Source organism: Oncorhynchus clarkii, chromosome 8 (assembly GCF_045791955.1).
Source record: "Oncorhynchus clarkii lewisi isolate Uvic-CL-2024 chromosome 8, UVic_Ocla_1.0, whole genome shotgun sequence".
Lineage (NCBI taxonomy): Eukaryota > Metazoa > Chordata > Actinopteri > Salmoniformes > Salmonidae > Oncorhynchus > Oncorhynchus clarkii.
Window position 1 is genome coordinate 28,687,239 of NC_092154.1, and position 15,416 is coordinate 28,702,654.

The 15,416-nt window shown below is 44.1% G+C and overlaps 1 pseudogene; it reads right to left on the minus strand.

Moving 5' to 3' along the window:
• Window positions 1-753: 753 nt before the first annotated feature.
• Window positions 754-14,572, minus strand: LOC139415431 (protein BTG3-like; annotated as a pseudogene).
• Window positions 14,573-15,416: the final 844 nt, after the last annotated feature.

Here is a 15,416-nt window from a genome sequence, read left to right on the forward strand (position 1 = left end):
TTTAGGGGATCAGAATTGACAACCTCTGCATCATCAAAACAGTTGCTTTGTGAGCTATTAAAGTTCACAGTTAGCCCTTGTTATGTAAATGCCAGCTGAAAAGTACAAGTGGCCTGGAATTGGCCCCAAGTCAGAACATGTCTGCCGGAACCATGTCCCAGTGAGACATGGTGCTGGCTCGTGTAGATGGAAACAGAAAATTCTGAGCCTTCTGGGTAAAACACCAGGGTAAATCGTAGATGGAACCTCGACATTTGGGAAACAAGTAAGCATTTTAACAGTGGTAAACTTGTCTGGTATTGGACACAAGTGTATCTTGTTCCCAAGCACAGTGAGGAAGATGGTTCGGGAAGCAAAGAAAAAATCCAACGGTTGGATAAATTGTCTCCAAATCTATAATAAGATGCCAACTCCATGCCAATAGGCTCTTTTGAAGGGTTATCAGAAAAAACTTTATTGAGAGCAACCAACAAATAGGCGATTCCATGCCATGACAGCCTGAAAATATTTTTGGTACCTCAGATTGTTCTGGCAATTCTCACATAGAAACTTAATTGGGGGGAACATGCTTTTTACTCCTTATATTGTGCTCTAACATATGGAGTATGTTAACCGCTAGGCTACCTGCCGCCCATTAATTATTGCTTGCTCTAGTGGCTACCCTCAACAGCTCAGGGAACCTGGGCACCTGGAACATGCCAATTCTAATAAAGTCAACACTTGCTACAGTGGTCTGGAGGCCTGGAGAACACACTAGTATCTGTGCCCCCCTATCTGGCCAGGCAGAGCCCAGCCGTTGTGTCTGAAGGGCTGGGTGGGTCTGCCTTGGTGTCTGAAGACATAGTGAGGAGGACGTGGAGGGCCGCTTGGGCACTGGAGGACGCCACAAAGGAGCAGCTGGGTAGATCACCTGGTATGCGTGGTAATTTTGGGGGAAGGTACGGTGAGGACAGGTTTCCCTGATGCCACTGTCCTCATCTGAGGATGAACCGGAGTGGTAGTGAGATGTCACCCTCCACTGCGCTGTTCACCTTCTTTGTCACATCCTCATCACCAAAGAAACTGGCTACCGTGAAAGCATGGTTCTTCTCTCCATACCTGCAGCACACCTCCCCTGGGTCCACCCACAGAGTGAGTTTTCTGGGCAGGCCACGGTCCTTGTACTGAAACCCACTCTCCTGACAGGCCTGCAGCAGCTCTGGATACTCCTCTACACCTGTTCAGCCGAATACACCTGAAGGCCTGTCCTTTGCTGGGGTTGTCAGGGTACCAAGGCCCCCTAAACTTCTCCTCCTTGACAACAGTCAACCACTCCATAAACATGTCCACTTTCTTTGTTTTATTATTATTATTTATTATTATTTATTTTACCCCCTTTTTCTCCCCAATTTCGTGGTATCCAGTTATTAGTAGTTACTGTCTTGTCTCATTGCTACAACTCCCGTATGGGCTCGGGAGAGACGAAGGTCGAGAGCCATTCGTCATCCGAAACACAACCCAACCAAGCCGCACTGCTTCTTAACACAGCGCGCATCCAACCCGGAAGCCAGCCGCACCAATGAGTGGCTAGTGCGCGATGACACAAGGATATCCCTACTGGCCAAACCCTCCCTAACCCGGACGACACTAGGCCAATTGTGCGTTGCCCCATGGACCTCCCGGTCGCGGCCGGCTGCGACAGAGCCTGGGCTCCAACCCAGAGTCTCTGTTGGAACATCTAGAACTGCGATGCAATGCCTTAGACCACTGCGCCACCCGGGAGGCCAACATGTCTACTTTCTGGGTCTCCAACTTTTTCACCGTTTTTATCAGTCTTTTCAGGAAAAACACCACTGCTGCAACCATACTCCATATTTCAGAACACACTGGATTACACAAGGAGTATCATGTACAGTTCATGGATTATAGTGTTTTACAGAAAGCATGTATAGGTCTAAAAAGGACCTAAAATGGCAACTTTCATCATGATAAAATAAAAAAGTGATACAAATGTAGAAAGCATGTCAAACATCCTTTTTTTCCAATTAAGTTCCTATGTGAGAATTGGCAGAACAATCTGAGATAACCAAAATATTTTTGGGCTGTCATGGCGTGGAATCGCCAAAATGTAGGGGCCTCATATATCAAACGTGCCCACAAAAAAGGCTCTAAATCTTGCATGCTCCAGTTCTTCCTCAATGATTGATATTTATAATTCTGAACTCGACGGAAAGTGTGCGTATCTAGGCGTACAACTCAGACCATGCGTATGGCACAACTTCTAGTGGTTGATCAATTCTATTGCAAGCAAATATTGTTATTTTGAGGGATGGAAGTGTTTGATGCACAGGAATTCTAATAATGGCTAATAAAAATATTAAAATGTAGGCCTAATGAAAAAAACGATGCATTTGACGTTGGTAAGGAGATCTCATAGTCACATGTAGTCTAATATATTTAGTTTACTTTAATTATATAGGTTGAAATCGTAATTATTGCGTAATCATATGTCTCTCCTTTTCTGACATGACTGGTTCATTCCCGCTACACAAAAAATATTAGCCTAACATTGCTCATTCAATAGCCAAGCATAATCGAAGGTAAATAGACCGGTATGTAGCCTATTTAAAATATTTCACAGTATGGAACGTGCCGATTTTAGCATGAAAATCTTGATGGGGGAAACTCAAAAAAATAAATGTTGATGTATGCAAGCAAAGCCACTACACAACACAAACTGAAACAATACATTAATTGCACTACAACGGTGACAAAATGTGCCCACAAACTGCAGAGCTTTCTTTTCAGCACCATGGAGTGAATCCTTACCACTGCTACACCTGGCTATCAGCGGAGCCTTGTCTGGCAGCGACACAGTTCATTCAGCCTCCTTTACTGCCTTAAAAAAAACATAGCTGATATGGCTGACTTGCTTAAACAAATGTGGTATCTACTGACAATTGGGATGTACAAACTATGGCATAAGGAGACGACGAGTGGATAAGAGGCAATCCGTAATTTTGATTAAGACAATTATGAGCTAGCTAGGAAGACCTAGTCAATATAACTATTTGTTCAGCACTTTTTAAATGTTCAGCGACAGAATTCAGAACATGGGCAGTTTTTACAGTATTCTACCTGTACACCAAGTCAGAACCATAGGATAAATAAAGGGGACATACAAGCAGACAATGACAGCTCTTAAAATGTTCAATGATTACATTTCTCTAAACATGTATAGTCTATATGTGCACCACCAAGTCAGAACAGTAGGCTAAGTTATGAGGGGGAAAGGGACCAAATTATTTGGGCTACTAACAGCTTACTACACAACATACACTTATTATTACTTTTTTAGCTATAGTATACATATCTCCGTGGCATGTTACATCATTTATGCAGCTGCATACAATACATTTTTAGACTCGTTGTGCTGTGCTCACTTGAACAGGAAGGTTGTCCTTCTTGTGGGCAAATTTTGTCATCAAAGTCTGGCGTTCTCTGGATTTATGTTGCTTTCAAGACAACTGGAAACTCTGGAGAAAAAAAACAAGGTTGAATCATGACGTCAGTGATCTTCAGGTCAGAGGTCTAGAAAGAGGTCCGAGTTCCCGACTTGGAATTCCAAGTTGGATAACCGTTCAAAAAGTATTTTCCTAGTGAATTCACTGAAGTCTGAGATATTCAGGTGTTTGAATGCGGCAGAAGTCATGCTGGATCCTTTTCTGGCCCATGGTTTTGAATGTTTATCCTTTTATGCTTGGAAAGAGACCCTTAAACCCAGACATTGACCACACACACTCACTCCACTGAATAGCACACTAGTGATTGCTTTGCAATGCTTGCAGTTAGCCACGGATTCCTTCCAAACCACTCACTGTTGAATTTGCGATTTCCAACTTGTTGTGTAATGTTTATGTCCAATGGCCGAAGCTCATCGATACATTTTATATATAAATTCTCTTCATATGACAAGGATTTGCCAGTAGATTGTCGACTTGATTCATGATTATGACTGCTTGTCTAGCTTGATAGCTAAGATTTTGAAAGTATGATGTTGACATGATCAGTCCAATCAAGGCTACGGTAGATATAAAGTGATTTGACGTCATTTTATCTATGGCCAATGACCTTGAGCCGTCTTGGATGGGCACTTGTAATGCAACTCTATTGCAGCACCCAGGGGGCTTGAATTTGAGCTCTCTCAATAGATTTTGCAGTGACGTAGTGTCTCCATTAGTTACAGAACACTGAGCCAATTACGGCGCAACTAGAGAACATTACCAACACCTACACTCCGTATTTTCCACTGACTGCCTCTCCACCACAGAAAGCACTGAGTTAGGTTGAAACACCTGCATTTTGGAGTTGCCTTACTCAAGAAAGAGGCTTTATTAACTCAATTATATATATTTTTTACTGTTTGCAAACTGATATGTGACACGTATTGATGCCAAAATAACATGCAAAACAGGCAACAACAATATATACAGTGCCTTCGGATAGTATTCAGACCCCTTCACTTTTTTCCACATTTTGTCACGTTACAGCCTTATTCTAAAATGTATTAAAAAAAATTCCCCTCATAAATCTACACACAATACCCCATAATGACAATGCAAAAACAGGTTTTTAAAAATGTTTGCTAATTTAATTGAAATCTTTTGATTTTCTTTTTAAAACATCACATTTACATAAGTATTTAGGCCAAACTGAGCAATCGGGGGAGAAGGGCCTTGATCAGGGAGGTGCCCAAGAACCCGATGGTCACTCTGACAGAGCTCTAGAGTTCTAAGAAGAGTCTTGGTGGTTCCAAACTTCTTCCATTTAAGAATGAAGGAGGCCACTGTGTTCTTTGGGACCTTCAATGCGGCAGAAATGTTTTGGTACCCTTACCCAGATCTGTGCCATGTCACAATCCTGTCTCGGAGCTCTACGGAAAATTTGACCTCATGGCTTGGTTTTTCCTCTGACATGCACTGTCAACTGTGGCACCTTATATAGACAGGTTTGTGCCTTTCCAAATCATGTCCAATCAATTGAATTTACCACAGGTAGACTCCAATCAAGTTGTAGAAAAATCTCAAGGATGATCAATGGAACAGGAGACAACTGAGCTCAAATAAGGTATTTCTGTTTTTATTGTTGAATACATTTGCAAAATGTTTTCTAAAAACCTGTTGTTGCTTTGTTATTATAGGATATTTTGTATAGATTGCTGAGGATTTTTTTATTTAATCAATTTTAGAATGATGCTGTAACGCAACAAAATGTGGAAAAACTCAAGGGGTCGAATACTTTCCGAAGGCACTGTATATAAACAGTTGAAGTCGGAAGTTTACATACACTTAGGTTAGAGTCATTAAAACTCGTTTTTCAACCTCTCCACAAATGTCTTGTTAACAAACTATAGTTCTTGCAAGTCGGTTAGGACATCTACTTCGTGCATGTCACGAGTCATTTTTCCAACAATTGTTTACAAACAGATTATTTCACTTATAATTCACTGCATTACAATTCCAGTTGGTCATAAGTTAACATACATTAAGTTGACTGTGCCTTTAAACAGCTTGGAAAATTCCAGAAAATGATGTCATGGCTTTAGAAGCTTCTGATAGGCTAATTGACATCATTTGAGTAAATTGGAGGTGTACCTGTGGATGCCTTTCAAGGCCTACCTTCAAACTCAGTGCCTCTTTGCTTGACATCATGGGAAAATCAAAAGAAATCAGCCAAGACCTCAGAAAAATAATTGTGGACCTCCACAAGTCTGATTCATCCTTGGGAGCAATTTCCAAACACCTGAAGGTACCATGTTCATCTGTACAAACAATAGTACGCAAGTATAAACACCATGGGACCACACAGCCGTCATACCGCTCAGGACATGTTCTGTCTCTTAGAGATTAACGTACTTTGGTGCGAAAAGTGCAAATCAATCCCAGAACAACAGCAAAGGAAGGACCTTGTGAAGATTCTGGAGGAAACGGGTACAAAAGTATCTATATCCACAGTAAAATGAGTCCTATATCAACATAACCTGAAAGGCCGCTCAGAAAAGAAGAAGCCACTGCTCCAAAACTGCCATAAAAAAGCCAGACTACCGTTTGCAACTGCACATGGGGACAAAGACAGGGAATTTTTACTCTGCTTTAAAGGTCAGGAATTGTGAAAAACTGAGTTTAAAGTGTATGTAAACCTCCGACTTCAACTGTATTATATTTTTTTTGCTAAACATGTGGGGCTCAGAATAGGTGGGGCCACCTGCCCTGAATGATGGGCTGCCACTGAGTATTGGTAGGCTACAGTATTGCTGTCTGATAATAGGTGAATGGAAGGTGTTTTCCTGGTGGGGTTCACGAGCGCACAAATATAGTATGGCTCTGATTTATCAATGAAACGTTGTGTGCAACAGTTTGATAAGTCCCAATAATTTGTTTTGCACATGTAGGGCAGAATTTACTAAGAAATGTACGCACAGTTGAGAAATGAGGCCCCTGGAGTTTGATAAATGGCATTGACACTTGGATTGGAACCAGTGCTGTGGTCAGATGTGTTATAGGCTTTGCGGTGTTGCTCGATTTTGTTTTCGAAGTTGGTTCTGTTTGGATGTGGCTTGCCCTGAATGGATTCATACTTGTTGGTCAGGATGTGTGTCACTTGTCGCCTCGTTAGTCAGTCGTTAGTTTCACCTGTGCTAGCACAGGTGATATTTACGTATGAACGACTGGCCAAATGCTCCAGTTGGCATCAGTAGTGGTGCGTGGGTAAAATCAGTGGGCAAGCCAAGCCAGTAAAACAAAGCCATATCACAACCTACATGTATGTTGTGATGATTGTGTTGTTTGCTCTATAACCCATTTATTCATACGCCACGGTGAAATACAATATGGCCGAGACAACAAAAAGACAACAGTCACACAGTGGCAGAATAAATGGAACGTTTGTTTCATAACAAAACCGGAGAACAACATCTGTCAGGTAAAGTCCACAAAGCAAATATTGTTTCTAACAAAGAGTTACATGGGCCTCCCGAGTGGCGCAGTAGTCTATCGCAGTGCTAGCTGTGCCACTAGAGATTCTGGGTTCGAGTCCAGGCTCTGTCACAGCCGACTGTGACCGGGAGACCAATGAGGCGGCTCATAATTGGCCCAGCATTGTCCGGGCTAGGTGAGGGTTTGGCCGGCAGGGATGTCCTTGTCCCATCGTGCACTAGCAACTCCTGTGGCAGGCCGGAAGCAGTGCACGCTGACACGGTAGCCAGGTGTACGGTGTTTCCTCTGACACGTTGGTGCGGCTGGCTTCCGGGTTAAGTGGGTATTTTGTCAAGAAGCAGTGCGGCTTGGTTGGGTTGTGTTTCGGAGTACACACGGTTCTCAACCTTCGCCTCTCTCGAGTCCGTATGGGAGTTGCAGCGATGAAACAAGACTGTAATTACCAATTGGATATCAAGAAATTGGGGAGAAAAAGGGCAAAAAAAATAGTTATATGACCTGCAACCTGGGCAAGCAAGTTAATAAGGTTTTCGACTATTTACTGAACAACTATTGATTTAGAACCACAGAACTATTGATTTAGAACCACAGATCATTGTTGATAAATATCATGTGGCTGTCCATGGTACCGATTTCTGTCTGTTTGTGTGTATGTGTGTGTGTGCTCACGCCAGTAAGTAAAACATTTTTTGGGACTCATCCTACTTGTAGACTAGTTGAAAGTCAATGCCGTCCTCCTCTCCTTCATGTTGGCACAACAGTCCTTGGCTCTGTCATACAGTACGCTTTTAATGTTTGTTGTCAAAGACTACCGAGCTAAAATGCATGCTAGCCTAACTTCCTTGCATGGGCAACAATGAACCAGCTAAGTTAGCTAGCTAGTTAACGTGAGTCTGCTAGGCAACATCTAGGCTACATATTGAACTTCAATCATCTCAGACCAGTGACACAATGTATTAACTTATGATTAGATCAGAATAACCATCATAATAATTGACCTGAACAGAGAATTAAGTAAAAACCACAAGTCCAAATCTCCATCTCCATCCATGGCTTAGTAAAGGGCCGATTTAGCAAGCTAGCTACTGCAGGACAGATCTGTGACAGGCAAGGACAGCGCCAGCTGTGTGTGTTTTGGGGAGAGGGATTGATAGAACGAAAGTCTGTGATACAGACAAGGACAGTGATGGTGTGTGTGTTTGTGTGCATGACAGAGAGATAAGAGTTCAGCATGTGGAGTCTGTGACACAGGTATAGGGACAGTGCAGTGCTTACAGTATGGCAAGAATGTGTGTGGTTGTGTTTATAATTGGGTGTATCGAGTATCTCTGTGTCTGCCTGTTTGACGCTGTGAGTCCCTGTCAAATGAAAGTGTGTAATGCACAAGAATCCTCACTTGTGTGTGAGAGAAAGAGAAAGAGGGAGTGTCTGTGTGAGAGAGTGAGAGAGAGAATTCTGTGCTGTGCATGCGTATGTTTATTCTCTCTGCATGTTTGAGTATGTCAGTGTGAGCAAGCTCAAGTGGTGGCGGCATGCGCTGGTGCAACCTGATGCCATCCCACCCATGTGATATGCAAGGTCATTTTCTACCTACCTCTCTGTAGTTGACTGACGCTGAGCATGGAAAAGCCATAGCAAAAGCCATACAACATGTTGTTGATCTTCTATATCTCTCATTCTCCAATATAAAGCTAGGGTTTAAGAGAACCTTTTCGAAACATTTCACTAATGTTTTCAGAATTCCAGAGGGGACATTCAACATTGAAATTCATTTCCTGATGGAAAATTCCTCAGAATATAATGGACAATTTTCCAAAAGAATTATCGGAGAGAATTATGAAGAGAATTTCAATTCAATCCCTGAGTAGACTGAACAGAACCATGGTTAGTACTGTATTTCTAAATTCTGTAAAGGTGGGTTGTTCTGAAAACATTCCTCTCCTCATGTCCTCTGCTCCTTGATTAGTAATCTGACAGCACATGACCAGAAGAAGCAATGTTTTAGAATCCTGTCCAATCTTTAAAAAATCTGTGGAAATTGAGGAAAGGGCATGGATAAAGGCCATTTCAGAGGATTACGAGTCCTTTTTTTCTCTAGCCTATCTAAATTAGGGGATAAGGATATGTGGTCAGTGGTGGTCTAGCAGTTAGTAACACTGCCCCCCAGTGCACACATGTACCATGTTGATGTGGGTACAAATCTTTGACACTGTCATCTCCTGTCCCGCTTACTGACTGTCCTGTGTCCTACCAATGAAAGCTTGTGACAAATAACAGAGGAGTACAAACAAATTGGTCACCCCACCAAATGTTTGGGTTAAACAGTTGGGGGATGGGTCCGGAGAAATGTAACCACTCTGATCGGGATTTGGACAATGCGTAATTTAAAGGTATTTTCAGAATGAGCCTACATCATGCTGCATTTCCGTGAATGTGGTCTTTGAGAACATGGAAACATTGGCTTTAAAACTTGCATTGCGGACAAAACACAATCTTGAATCCCGTCCGAATGTTTACATGCAACTAATAATTCATTATTCAATGGATTTATTGCAGAAGGGCGATTGCAGAATTAGTCATGTGAACACCTTACTCGTAAAGTCATAATCGAAGTAATCATACACCGATTAAAACACCTGGTTTTAATCTGCATTCCAGCGGTCTGTTTTATCTGCTGCATGTGCCAGCACTTTTAGCGCAAACCTCCCTCTTATGCGCAAATTACAATAAATTGTAAAGTATGCATCTTAGAAATAGTTATATGTATGAACTCAGAATCAAATAGTCTTCATAAAAATAGCATGGCCACTGTGGTAGAACAATTTTCTGCATTTATCAAAAATCCCATAAAGTAGCCTGATTTCAGATGTGTCCATCTATTTAATCTGGATTATTAGGGAAATCGTTTTTTTTTTGCAAAGCATGTAAATGTTTAAACAAACTATTATATTAATCTGACTACCCACAATTATCGTATCATTGTAACCAGTGGCGGAACTAGAGTTTTGTAGTCAGTGTCTCTACCTCAGAACTGCAGCTCAATGTCTTTCTCTCTCTCACGCACGCACGCAAGCACGCATGGACACACACACACACACACAGACACACACACACACACACACACAGTACTGTACTCACATAGTGGAGAGACTTGGGTCACTCTGTTTTCATGAATATATATAATCTGGGTCTATAAGTGTTGAACATCCAAAATATTTCAGAAAATACAGCTCAAGCAACAAGTAGATATAATAGCATTTGTGTGTTACATAAATTGCATACTTTATTTACAAAAAAAATTGTCACGCTCTGACCTTCGATATCTCTGTTTTCTTTATATTTTGGTTAGGTCAGGGTGTGACGAGGGTGGGTATGCTAGTTTTTGTATTGTCTAGGGTTTTTGTATGTCTAGGGGTTTTTGTAGGTCTAGGTAATATGAATGTCTATGGTGGCCTGATATGGTTCCTAATCAGAGGCAGCTGTTTATCGTTGTCTCTGATTGGGGATCATATTTAGTTAGCCATTTTCCCTTTTGTGTTTGTGGGTTCTTGTTCTATGTTTAGTTGCCTGTCTGCACTACTCATATTAGCTTCACCGTTCGTTTTGTTATTTTGTTCAGTGTTCATTCTTAAATAAAGAAGAATGTACGCATACCACGCTGCACCTTGGTCTCCTTCGTACGACGAACGTGACAGAAGAACCCACCATAAAAAGACCAAGCCGCGTGCCCAGGAGGAGGAAGTATCCTGGACTTGGGAAGAGATTCTGGATGGGAAGGGATCCTGGACTTGGGAGGAAATCCTTGCAGGACAGGATCGCCTTTCTTGGCGGGAGTCGCCTAGGAGCATGAGAGAACAGCAACGACGTCAACGGAAGCCCGAGAGGCAGCCCCAACAATTAATTTTGGTGGTTGGCGAAGCTGAGGGGTGAGTCAGAGACTGTCAAGGAGTTATTGGACAGATTGGAGGAGAGTGAACGGAGGGGAGAGTATGAGACCTTCGAGGAGCTGTTGATCAAATTGGAGGAGAGTGAAGAGAGAGAGCTGTTGGTTTGGCGTAGTATGCATGGCATTCGCCCTGAGGAGCATGTTAGCTGTCCGATGCCACCTGTGTCAGTTCCTCGTACTCGTCCTGAAACGTATGTTAAAGTTCCGGAACAATTGATGCCGGCTATACACACCAGGTCTCCAGTGTACCTTCACAACCCAGTGTGTCCTGTTCCTGCTCCTCGCACTCTCCCTCAAGTGCGCTTCCATAGTCCAGTACACCCTGTGCCTGTTCCTCGCACTCGCCCTGAGGTGCGTGTCATCAGCCCGGTGCCACCGGTACCGGTCCCACGCATCAGTTCTCCAGTGAGCATCCACAGTCCAGTACGTCCTGTGCCACCTCTCCGCACTCGCCCTGAGGTGCATGTCATCAGCCCGGTGCCACATGTACCGGTCCCACGCATCAGGTTTCCAGTGTGCCTCCACAGTCCAGTACGTCCTGTTCCTGCTCCTCGCACTCGCCCTGAGGTGTGTCCCCAGCCCGGTACCACCAGTGCCGGCACCAGGCCTCCAGTGCGCCTCCGCAGTCCAGAGCTTCCGGCGACAGTTCCCAGTCCAGAGCTTCCGGCGACAGTTCCCAGTCCAGAGCTTCCGTCGACGGGCCACAGTCCGGAACCTCCAACGACGGGCCACAGTCCGGAACCTCCAATGACAGGCCACAGTCTGGAGCCTCCAGCGGCGATCCCCGGTCCGGAGCCTCCAGCGGCGATCCCCGGTCCGGAGCCTCCAGCGGCGATCCCCGGTCCGGAGCCTCCAGCGGCGATCCCCGGTCCGGAGCCTCCAGCGGCGATCCCCGGTCCGGAGCCTCCAGCGGTGATCCCCGGCCCGGAGCCTCCAGCGACGATCCCCGGCCCAGAGCCTCCTGCGACGATCCCCGGTCCCGAGCCTCCTGCGACGATCCCCGGTCCGGAGCCTCCTGTGACGATCTCTTGTCTGGAGCCTCCGGCGACAGTCCCCGGTCCGGGGTCTCCAGCGACGGTCCCCGGTCCGGGGCCTCCGGCGACGATCCGCAGTCCATAGCCTCCGGCGATGATCCACGGCCTGGTTCTACAAAGGCGGAGGGATCAGTGTAAAGAGGGGGGGCGGCGTCCAGAACCAGAGCCGCCACCGAGGGTAGATGCCCACCCAGACCCTCCAGTCCTTTTCTTCGCCTATCCTCAAATTAATTACAATCAAATGCCGACTGCATTTTCTACCAAAATAATTATCTTCGATTATAGTCATAGCCGTGTATACCCCCCCCCCCCCCCCCAAGCAGATACCTTGACTGCCCTGAAAGAACTTCCCTGGACTCTATATAAACTGGAAACCATATATCCTAAGGCTGCATTTATTGTAATTGGGGATTTTAACAAAGCTAATCTGAGAACAAGGCTTCCTAAATTCTATCAGTATTAAGAATGCGCGACATGAATTGGTAGCATTCTGGAGCATTACTACTCTAACTTTCGCGATGCATACAAAGCCCTCCCCTGGCCATGAGTCCATTTTGTTGCTCCCAGCCTATAGACAGAAACTAAAACAGGAAACGCCCGTGCTCAGGTCTATCCAACTCTGGTCTGACCAATCGGACTCCACGCTTCAAGATTGCTTCGATCAAATGGACTGGGATATGTTCCAGGTAGCCTCAGACAACAACATTGACGTAAACGCTGACTCGGTGAGCAGGTTTATTAGCAAGTGCATTGGTGACGTTGTACACACTGACTATTTAAACCTTCCTTAACCAGAAACCGTAGATTGATGCCAGCATTCTTGCAAAACTGAAAGGGTGAACCACCGCTTTTAATCATGGCAAGGCGACTGGAAACATGGCCGAATACAAACAGTGTAGTTATTCCCTCCGCAAGGCAATCAAACAAGCAAAGCGTCAGTATAGAGAAACTAGAGTCGCAATTCAACGGCTCAAACACGAGACGTATATGGCAGGGTCTACAGTCAATCACGGATTACAAAAAGAAAACCAGCCCCGTCGCGGACATCGACGTCTTGCTCCCAGACAAATTAAACAACTTCTTTGCTCGCTTTGAGGACAACACAGTGCCACTGACACGGCCCGCTACCAAAGCCTGTGGGCTCTCCTTCACCGTGGCCTCAAGTTCTGTGAGGTGGAAGAAATTCCAATGTTCTCTATGAAACTTCACTCTATCTCTATACTGTGTGGCCATGAGGCAGGGTCTTCCCTAGGAATTTACAACCTCACTCTGAACACAGCAGTCTGGTTGTATAAGCAGAGAGTGGGGGATGGTGCTCGCTGTACCCAAAGAGGGCAACCTCATGTCAGTGGGTTTTAAACAGTTTTAAAGCTGAAAAGCTTCTCTCGCAAGAAGCACTGCTGACAGGTGTCAGAAATCTTACAAAGTCGAAATAGCTCATGGAAGACCTCTTTATAAGGTTCTAGAAACACAACAGAATCAACTTTTCTCTCTCCTATCAAGAAGCCACTTGGTTTGATGAACCTCATGTTTGAGGTTCTCTAAATCTGACTCAAAGGTCTGAGCAAAGGCAAACATAGGCTCCTCATTTAAGAATGTTGTACACTTTGGGTTTAGAGACTTGCATTATCTCACAATTCTTCTTTGAAAAACATATCCTGCAGCTCAGCCGTGAGACTGTCAAGCACTTGATAAAAGATAGCTCTTTGGAAGTTCAAACCATCACTCTGGTCACAATTTTTCTGTCCTACAGTGCTCATCATCAATGAGTCGTGAAATCTTAAGCTTGTTTTAGGCTGGCTGTCTTTTACACACTGGTTGTACACTTATTTTGCAGTGCTCTGCAATCTCTTCAACCTCTTCCCATAGTTCTAAGAAGTTACCCTCACTTCTGTAGTCCTGTAATGTGTCTGTAAGGGCACCTACTAGATACACAGCCCTTGCTAGGTCAAGAGAGCTTGACTGGAGCATGCCAGAAAGACATGATGACTCCTTGCTGTCCCCAGTCCACCTGACTGTGCTGCTGCTCCAGTTTCAACTGTTCTGCCTTATTATTATTCGACCATGCTGGTCATTTATGAACATTTGAACATCTTGACCATGTTCTGTTATAATCTCCACCCGGCACAGCCAGAAGAGGACTGGCCACCCCACATAGCCTGGTTCCTCTCTAGGTTTCTTCCTAGGTTTTGGCCTTTCTAGGGAGTTTTTCCTAGCCACCGTGCTTCTACACCTGCATTGCTTGCTGTTTGGGGTTTTAGGCTGGGTTTCTGTACAGCACTTTGAGATATCAGCTGATGTACGAAGGGCTATATAAATAAATTTGATTTGATTTGATTTGGCGTCACCAAGCACTTTACAAAAAGTAACCAAAAGCCCAATGAAATGTAAATCTATCTGAGAAAGAAGGCACCTTGCCTCCACTGATCTATCACTACTATTTTCAAGTGTGATATCCTGTAGCTCTTTCAGAACTGCTGGAAACCTGTCCCTCAGATTACGGCATGTCATGTATCAGCAAGCCCACCTTACATCCGTACGACTCTGTAGTTCCCTGGGCTGCTGCTGTGGATATACAGTTGAAGTTTGACGTTTACATACACCTTAGCCAAATACATTTAAACTCAGTTTTTCACAATTCTTGACATTTAATCCTAGTAAAAATGTCATATTTTAGGTCAGTTAAGATCCCCACATTATTTTAAGAATGTGAAATGGCAGAATAATAGTAGAGAGAATGATTTATTTCAGCTTTTATTTCTTTCATCACATTCCCAGTTGATCAGAAGTATATATACACTCAATTAGTATTTGGTAGCATTGCCTTTAAAATGTTTAACTTAGGTCAAATGTTTTGGGTAGCTTTCCACAAGCGTCCCACAATAAGTTGGGTGAATTCTGGCCCATTCCTCTCGACAGAGCTGGTGTAACAGTCTGGTTTGTAGGCCTCCTTGCTCGCACATGCTTTTTCAGTTCTGCCCACACATTTTCTATAGGATTGAGGTCAGGGCTTTGTGATGGCCACTCCAATACCTTGACTTTGTTTTCCTTAAGCCATTTTGCCACAACTTTGGAAGTATGCTTGGGGTCATTGTCCATTTGGAAGACCCATTTGCAACCAAGCTTTAACTGATGTCTTGAGATGTTGCTTCAATATATCCACATCATTTTTCTACCTCATGGTGCCATCTATTTTGTGAAGTGCACCAGTCCCTCCTGCAGCAAAGCAACCCCACAACATGATGCTGCCAACCCCCATGCTTCACAGTTGGGATGGTGTTCTCCAGCTTGCAACTCTGCCCCCTTTTCCTCCAAACATAACGATGGTGATTATGGCCAAACGGTTCTATTTTTGTTTCATCAGACCAGAGAACATTTCTCCAAAAAGTACGGTCTTTGTCCCCATGTGCAGTTGCAAAGCGTAGTCTGGCTTTTTTATGGCGGTTTTGGAGCAGTGGCTTC